Source organism: Rhineura floridana, chromosome 12 (genome assembly GCF_030035675.1).
Source record: "Rhineura floridana isolate rRhiFlo1 chromosome 12, rRhiFlo1.hap2, whole genome shotgun sequence".
In the NCBI taxonomy this organism is placed as follows: Eukaryota; Metazoa; Chordata; class Lepidosauria; order Squamata; family Rhineuridae; genus Rhineura; species Rhineura floridana.
The window spans coordinates 42,787,241-42,796,208 of record NC_084491.1 but is presented as its reverse complement, the minus strand read 5'-3'; the positions used below and the strand labels follow the sequence as shown (position 1 = coordinate 42,796,208).

The 8,968-nt window shown below is 45.3% G+C and overlaps 1 non-coding gene across 1 annotated transcript; it reads left to right on the top strand.

Annotated features, from left to right (window-relative positions):
• Positions 1-4,230: 4,230 nt before the first annotated feature.
• Positions 4,231-4,349, top strand: LOC133368872 (5S ribosomal RNA). The gene has a single exon (XR_009758786.1). It is a non-coding gene; the product is annotated as a 5S ribosomal RNA (ribosomal RNA).
• The last annotated feature ends 4,619 nt before the right edge of the window (positions 4,350-8,968 follow it).

Here is an 8,968-nt window from a genome sequence, read left to right as displayed (position 1 = left end):
GATAAGTTCCTATACCACCCGAAAAAAGAGCAGCTCAACATATTTCGGGAAACTGTTCATTCAAAACTAACAACACGCATGTGTGAAATGAAACATCCAGGTCAGGTAAGCCTTGCCTACAGACCACTTGAAGGCTTCTTCCAAAATGCATCCAGGGACGCTTGCCTTGACTTTTTTTCTTTTATCGCGTAGCATCTTGTTATAGCAGTCTAAAGCTTTGAACACAGAGCTCCTCTCCGTACACTTGACCAGAGGGCACTCAAAGCGCTGTTTACTGCAGAAGCACCTGCACCACCTTACAAAGAGCATCATTCCAGCCACATGTGAGGGAGCTGCCTGAAGCAGCCTCAGGCCAGTGGACAAGGAGCCATATTCTGACTACGTCAGGATGTGTGCGCCCCCCACCTCCCCCGCACCCGAAAAAGACTTTGTTAAAAGGAGCTTCTTTCCTGGAGGATTTTTTAACTGAGGTACTACTGAATATGATTGCTGCACTGCTGGAGAAAAATGAGTGTAAGTTTATAGGTACCAAAGGTGGTCAGGTGCAAACAGTGTACAGAGTCCCTGTGTCATGAAGAGTCTGCTGACAGCAGGCAGGCACCTTTGCTGTAATCTTTTTGGAGATTGCTTAAAACCTTTTTTTTTTTTTTGTCTTGTTGGTTTGTTTGTTTAGGCAAGCCTATCCAGATACTTCGATGCTGGTGTGTTTTAGTCTTTTTCGTTGGTTGCTGCTGTTCTCAAAATGTTTTAGCTGTTTTATTATAATGTTAATGTTTTTTGTCAACTTCTTAGAGGTTGTGGGGTTTTTTTTACAATCAAGTAGTATATATATTTTGTTCAATAAGTGAAATAAATCAGTAAGAGTTGTGTGAGAAAGGAAATGTCATCAGTTTGTGTAGGGGTACCTGGTCAACACGATGCATTAAATGTGTGATCAGCTTTATGGCGGCTGGGTTTTTTAAAAAAAAATTAGCTGTGAAGGGGAAGGGTGACTCACACTTGGGACCATGACACATTGTCAGGGCAACCATTACCCTTTCCATCTATGTCATGTTTCCAGCATGATGGAAGGCATGCAGTTAACGGCATAGGAGCCCCTCCTTCATTGCCTCTCTCCACCCCCACCATATATCTACGTTATGTTGAAAGCATCAGAGCAGTGATCCTGATAAGAGAACTCAGAAGCCTTGCCTTTGCAATCTGTAAGGCTGCCTTGAAATAAAACTTTCTCTTCTTCACTGCCAAGACTTCCCCCCCCCGTTTAAAGATCAAAGTTATATAATCCAAACTTCTTCTCCCACCTGCCACAAATACCTGAGGATGTCGTTGATTACAGTGAGAGTCAAGACTTTGGTTCAGCTGAGAACATCTCGGGATCACAGGGTAGATTAAGAACAAAAGGAGACTTATTTTCCCCTTCATTTTTGGAGGAAACTGAGCCTAGGAGGCCTTGGCACACGGCCTGTTAAATCTCAGTTCTTCCTCAGATAACTTATTAAAAGAAGCCTGACAGATAGAAATGCCTCTGCTAGGAACAGATGTGGGGAAAACTGTCTCCTAAATCTAAATACAAGAAGAGAAAAGTCATTAAAAGAAATAATGGAAAGGTTGCCACTACTTTTAATCCTAGCTCTTACCTTAATTCTGGTTAAAGTTCTAGCCATCCAGGATTGTTCTAGACCAGGGCTTGTTAACCTGTGGTCCAAAAATGGGCTTCAAGGGGTCCCTGAACCAGGCATAAGGCAATAAAATAAATTGTATTTATTTACTTATGAGTGTCCGTAGTGTTCGTAAGATTCTCAAAGAGGTACATGACCGCGACCCCAAAAAATGTTAAGTACCACTGATCTAGACATTTCAGATTGCAACTCAATCAGGAGACATTTTTAAGTGGATACCCAACGCTAATTTTATATTTTGAGAGATTACATATATATATATATATATATATATATATATATATATATATATATTTAACAACAAAGCAGATTGCAAGAGGCTGGGCTTTTTAGTGGGACGAACACAATCTTTCAAAGCAAACAGAAAGACTCACAGGGAAAGGAACGGAGTGTATTGGCACTTTCTTAGAGAACAGCACTCTCCAAAGGTCAGCTGAGGATATCTATGCCTATCACAGGGTGTGGTATAAAGGCACATGATGCCACCACCTTGCTGAAGCTAAGTAGGTCTGAGTCTGGTCAGTGCCTGGATGGGAGACCACCTGGGAACCATAAGTATGTCCCCTTGTTTTCCATGATAGAAGAAAGGTGAGATATAAATGTAAGGAAAATAACTGTTGTGCAGAGAGTTACACCTCCCTTGCAGAGCTTGGAAAAGTTACTTTTTTGAATTACAACTCCCATCAGCCCAATCCAGTGGCCATGCTGGCTGGGGCTGATGGGAGTTGTAGTTCAAAAAGTAACTTTTCCAAGCTCTGCTCCCTTGTCTTCTTAATATATCAGCATATTTTATTTGCTTTCCCCCACTATAGTGAAATAGACTTTCACCCCCTCTTTAATTTTAGGGTGTTTTTTTCTCCCTTGTCCAAGATTTCATTCCTTGTAGATTCCCACCATCTTCCATGGCATTAGCTAAAGAGGCTGCAATGGCCCAGTTCAGGCTTGCAAAGGCCTTGGCTAACTTTAGGAGGCATATATCAACTTCAAGAATTTTATTTATTTATTACATTTATACCCCACCTTTCTTTTTTCATGAAACCCAAGGCGGCTTCCATATGGTTCCCAGGTGGTCTCCCATCCAGGCACTGACCAGACCTGACCCTGCTTAGCTTCAGCAGGGAGCTGGCCTCATGGGCCTTCAGACCATAGCCTGGGCCAAAGATTGGTAGCAGAACAGCTGCTTTGCATGCAGAAGGTCCAAGGTTCACTTCCTGGCATCACCAGTTAAAGGATCTCCAGTAGCAGAACTTTGAAATATCCCTGCTAGAGTCTGAGGAGACCCACTCTCTCCAGGAGTGAACAGTACTAGGTTAGATGGACCAATGGTGTGACTCAGGATCAGCCAGATTAAGCCCTAAATGGTTGAGGGGGGGTATGTTGGTGTGCTGAATCCTGTCCCCCAGTTTCTTAAAGTTTTCTGTGAAAGGGGCTTCTATTTTTCCACCTCAGTCTCAGGGCACTTGAGAGTTTCTTTAGGATCTCAGTTGGTGCAGGCAGTGGAGACTGGTGGCTCCGATATCAAGGGGACAATGAATCCATTCTGGGGTTTTGTCCGAACTTTCAAGGAGCTGTCCAAGGTGCTGAACTGGGTACAAGGTTTTGAGCTTACCTTATCGCTCTGAGCTGGCCAAGGGTGGTATGTGCATTTTTCCTTCCACTAAACATTTACCCAGAACTCTGGCATCTCTGCCTGTGCTTCCTGATCTGAAAAAAACCCCTGTGGGAGCAGTTGCCTCATGGCTCCTTCCCCTTTGATTGAAGGGTGGCACCCATTGGAAGGCTGCAGAGTGCAGACCATCAGAGAGATGATTTGTAGTATGAAAGAAAGGACACTCCCAGGTGACCCTTGGTTGCCCTGAAAGTGAGGGCTGCCTGCTCCCTTGTATCCCATCCCCAACACTGAGCTCTTTGGGGGAGTCTCCGTTGGTGGTCCCCCATGGCTCAGATGCATGGCTCACAACTCGTTCAGCATCTAAGGCCCTCCTCCGGGTACCAACCCATCGTGAAGCCCGGAGGGTGGTTACTAGATCTAGGGCCTTTTCTGTGGTGGCCCCCGAGTTGTGGAATAGCCTCCCCGAAGAGGTACGCCTGGCGCCTACATTATTATCTTTCCAGCGCCAGGTAAAGACCTTCTTATGCTCCCAGGCATTTTAATCATTTTAATCTTTTTATCTTTTTAATCTTGTAATACTAATCCTTTTATCATCTTATATTTTGTTTAATTGTATTTTGTTTTCATTGTGTCTTATATGTTTTGTGATTTTATTATTATGATGTATGTATTTTATCCTATTCTGTTTACCACCCTGAGAGCTACTTGCTATGGGCGGTATATAAATGCAACAAAATAAATAAATAAACTACTAGAAGGTATGTTTTCAGTGTTGTGGGCCCAACCCTGTGGAACTCCCTCCCCACTGAGATTAGACAGGCATTCTCCTTGCTGAACTTTAGGCACATGACTTAGACTTACTTGTTCCAGCAGGCATTTTAAGGTAGCATTCCATTTTATGGTTCTTTTTATTTTTGGTATGGTTTATTTTTATATTCAGCCTACGGCCATACTGCCCTGAATAAGCCTGCTCTCATCTGATCTCAGAAGCTAAGCAGGGTCAGGCCTGGTTAGTACTTGGATGGGAGACCGCCTGGGAAGACAGGGTGCCGTAGGCTTAGAGGAAGGCAATGGTAAACCACCTCTGAATACATCTTACCATGAAAACCTGATATATAAAGATTCATAGGGCTGCCGTAAGTCGTAATCAACTTGAAGGCATAGAACAACAACATTTTTATATTCATCACATAGAAATTCCAATGATCGAACGGTATATAAAAAAATAAAGCTAAAAAATAAATAAAACTAAAAATATAAAATGAAACGATCATGACAAAAACCCTGCATCCCATTCATGAAAATTTCTCTGAAATGTTCACTCCCTTTTGATAATGTTCAGATGCAATTTCTTTTCTCATTTATGGATGGAGAATGATTGAAAAAACACAGAGCAGAAATGTTCAGTTCAGCTCTAGTTAGAACAGTTTCATCCTTTCCTCATTCTCCTCTGAAAAAAACAAACAAGCATATCCCTTCAGCACATGGCTTAGGTAGGGAACGGAAAGACTTCTCTCAGGCAATCTGTTGGGTGAGCACCTTTGTGACAAAGCTCTCGTTTTTGCCTCGTGGCCGACTTTGATCTAATATATGTTCATTCTCCTCTGGGCTGGAGAATATTTCTGCTCATCCCAAATCACTGCACACAATGCAGGCTTTTATGCCAAAGAGAAGGATCTATTGCTCAGATCCTCCGAGCTTGAAATGAATGCCAGACTTCCATGGGTCCTAAAATGGTCCATTAAAAGACATTTTGCCTCTGGCATCCCAGTGATCCCAGGGAGAGGGGCAAGGGAGACAACACTCTGTACAAAAGTGCTTAGATATGTGCCTGAAAAGGCTCTTTTGGATTGTGGCTGAATACATTCAGTCATAGTCAGTTTATTAATATACCACATTTTCCACAGATACATTTGTGCTCAAAGTGCTTTACAGAAAAGAGAGTAAAATTCCAGTAGTACAATACCCATAATACATCTTAAAAGATTATATCACTACACTACTGCATGAACAAATCATTTAAAACAGGTGAGGGCCAGATTCCTTTCTAGGCAACCTTCTGAGGGCCACATGCAGGGGTATAGCCATCCAGAGTCCCAGGAGTCTTGGACCCCTTACTTTTGGGGGAGCCAGATCCCAGCAGAGTCCCTACACCTCCAGCATTCTGCCAACCAATAGGCATGAAAAGGGAGTAAGAAGAGTCCCAAAGAATGTCAATGGCAAGCAAGCCTTGATTAGTTTCTACTTCAAAAGTGTGGAGAGGGAGGATTCTGTAACTGTAGAAGAAAAGACAGTGAATCCTGAGGATAGCATCCCATCTACATCATCAAGCAGTTTGGTAGCAGAAGGAGATAACTGCGTAGACATTGAATCTAACAATTCAAGCAATATCTCTCAGTGGCAGGCAAGTGGTGACAGTGATAGAGAAACAGAAGGTAGGACTCAAGCCTGGCCAGATTATTCTATAATCTTAGAAGGTTGTATAACCTTAGAAGGGGGCATGGCTGTGACGATCATGAAGGCACCCTGCACTTCTGAATTTGCCACTACACTATTGGCTGCGTGACAGTGGTTGGCAAACGTCAGCAGAGCAAACAATGATAATTTTGCCTATGTATAGTAAGCTTGTTTCTACAGAAGAATTCTAACCATCCAAAACACTCACAGTGGGTGCAAAACGAGGGCAGTGGGGTGTGTGCTTGGGCAGGGGATGTGGCCTGTGGAGAGTCCCAAAGGCCAGATAGAGAGGACTGGGGGGCTCATGCTGCTCCCAGGCTGAAAGTTCCCCACCCACGATTGAAAATACTGTATATTAAAAGAAAGGAGCATCAAGCTTATCAAATAGGTCAACTATCAGTATCCTGAAGTGGCCCCAAAGGTGATAGCCTGATTACCTAGGAGCCCCCCTTCCACAGTTTTATACCCAGACTCAAGATTCCAGAAGGCCTCCCACACACACAGCCCTAGAGCAAAGCCAGCCTCCCTCCCTCCCTCTCTCCTGACCCACATTTCCCAGGGATGCAGAGGAGCCCCTGTGTGAAAACACTGGGATGGGAAAGAGGTCTGGCCACAAGCTCAATTTCTATGCCTTTCCCTCTTTCCATGTAACCTTTGAAGTGGTTCAGCTCAAGGAATCTGATTCACATAACGGAACAAGAGCCAAGTGCTGGAAATGATGCAATTATCCAGAAATGAACTGCAAGAGATGGCTAAATATTGTGGCATGTGTAAGTGGAATTGTAAAAAGGGGGGCCTTTTTCTTCTGGAGAGCATTTCCTACTAGGAGCCTGACTTCAATAGCCTTTCTGGGCACTTGTCTTGGGCAGCCACACAGATCAGCAGTTCAGGGTGAGTCTGGAGTTGTGCACTGCAGCCGGGACCCCACCTGCTGGGGGGAAGCGTGCCAAAACAATGCCGTGTAGGAGCACCTATTGCTAGAGCCGCTATGATTTCTTCACTCAATTTGTACTGACTTTCAAGGCTGAAGGCCCTCAAAAGGCAGCCCACCATTAAAGACAACAGCAACCATCTAATGCAATAAATAAAATGTGTAATACATGAATGATCCACTATGATATAGGACATAAAAGGCGGCAGCAGTTAAACATTGCAAACCAACAACCTTGCTCAATCAAAAGCAGATTGGAATAGCCAGGTCCTTATTTCAAAAAACAATCAAAAGGGAGCCAGCCAGCTGCACACCCCACAAGAGGATTTTCTGTAGGGATGGAGCCACTACCAAAAAAGCTCTGTCTCTCTTGTCTGTCCCCTTTTGAGGACCAGATGGGCAAAGAAGCAAGGAACTGTTCCCTTCATGCTTTACTGCAAGCAGGCCTGATATGGTGATGGCCACAAGCTTAGATGCCTTTGAAAAGGACAAGAAAGAATTAGACACTTTAATGGAGGATGCATCTATCTGTGACTATTAGAAGCACAGCTCTGCTGCAATCAGACCAAAGGTCCTTTCATGCACTGCTTCTGCTTCCCACAGTGGCCTCTCTCCACAAGACCCAACAAATCAGCGGATAGTTGGGTCTCGTGGAGTGCTTTGCACAGGGGTTTGTACAACCCCCCTTTTGGATGAGCCAAGTGGTTACTTGACCCACACCTGATATACAATGTTCAGTGTAATGCAGATGGGCCTGGCTTGGCTGCAATGATCTGCTCGGCCAAATGGAGAGGCCTGGCGTGCCTATAGACCTACAGGCTGGAGGTTGCCCATCTCTGTTATAGGCCATACCTGTGGCAGGATATTCTCCAAAGCACAAGGGCAGTGCCCCCCCCCCCAAAAAAAGATAGGACTTTCTTCCTTGGAAACCATGGTGGTTATCATGACATATCTTTGCCAGCAAAGGAGAGGAAGGTTGAGGTATCTGGACAGACTGCTGAAAGACATAATGGTGCTCCCTTCCCATTCCACATCAGGAGCTGACCAACACTGGTGATAGGATAGCATCCCCCACTGCACCCAAAGCACCAGGCCAGTTAAGGGGGCCCAGGAGAGGCCAGGTGGATGGCTGGGTGGCTCAGGAGTAAGACCTGGGGGCTGCTGTTGCCGCCTAATAGCATCTGCGCTCTAGGTTATTGCCTCACTCTGCCAAATGGCGGGCCAGCCCTGTCCCTTGACAATCTTCTCTTGCTTTGATGCACACAGCTTTTTTCAGCACCCCACTCCCCCGAGGGGCTTTCCCACACCTTGAGACCCAGCCTGCCTCACAGTGCCATGAAGTCCTGAAGTAGGGTGGCGAGCATCAAAGGGGGTGAGAAAGCAGGAAGAACGCAGCTGGTGTTTAATGGCAATGCTTTATTACGTATGTGTCGACAGTGTATAAATGTCAGGTCCTGCCGAGGGTTGCCTCTGGTTCAGTCTTATTAAAAGGAGCTTTGATTCTAATGGCTTATAGTAAGAAAATAAGATTTGTAACTGTTGTCAACGATGTATGGATAAATAGGTGAGTGTGGAGCGGGGAGAGTAGGCAAAGTGAGGTGGAGAGCAGGAAACCCATTCTGCACCCTCAGCTCTACAAATCTTCCAAGGCCCAAATCTCCAAGATCTCATGTTCTGCTTGAGTTTGTTTTGATGCGCTTGGTGCTGCATATATTTTGCCTCCGTGAATTTTGTCGTCATGCAGCTGCATGAGATAGTGGCATCCTGCAGAAATGAGAGGGACTGAGCATACAAATGCTTCCAAGGTAAACACTGAGGTTTCCCATCCAGTCATAAGAATATCAGGAGAGCCCTGCTAGTCCAGCATCCTGTTCCTGCAAACAGGACCTGAGCGCAGCAAGGCTCTCATCTCCCGTAGTGTGCTGTAACTAGTATTCAGAAACATACTGCCTCCAACAGTGAAGGTAGGGTGAGGACCCTTCAGGTGGAATGTGGCCCTCCAGGTCTCCCTGTCTGGCCTTGGGACTCTCTTCAGGCCACACCCCTTTTCTTAGGCCACACCTCTCACTGGCCCTGCTTAGGAGAACTGCTGCCTGTCAGGGGAGAAAATGAGGAACATAGCAAGAGTCAAATAGGAGTGTTCACAAAAGCAAACCTCATGGATAGGGTCAGGCTGAACAGGCCCTGTTCGGCCTGCCCCTCAGAAGCCTGCCTCCACCCACCCCCACTTCCTCTACCCACCCCAAAGGTGACCAACCTCACCTGGGGCAGGAGAAGAGCTGCTGGGGT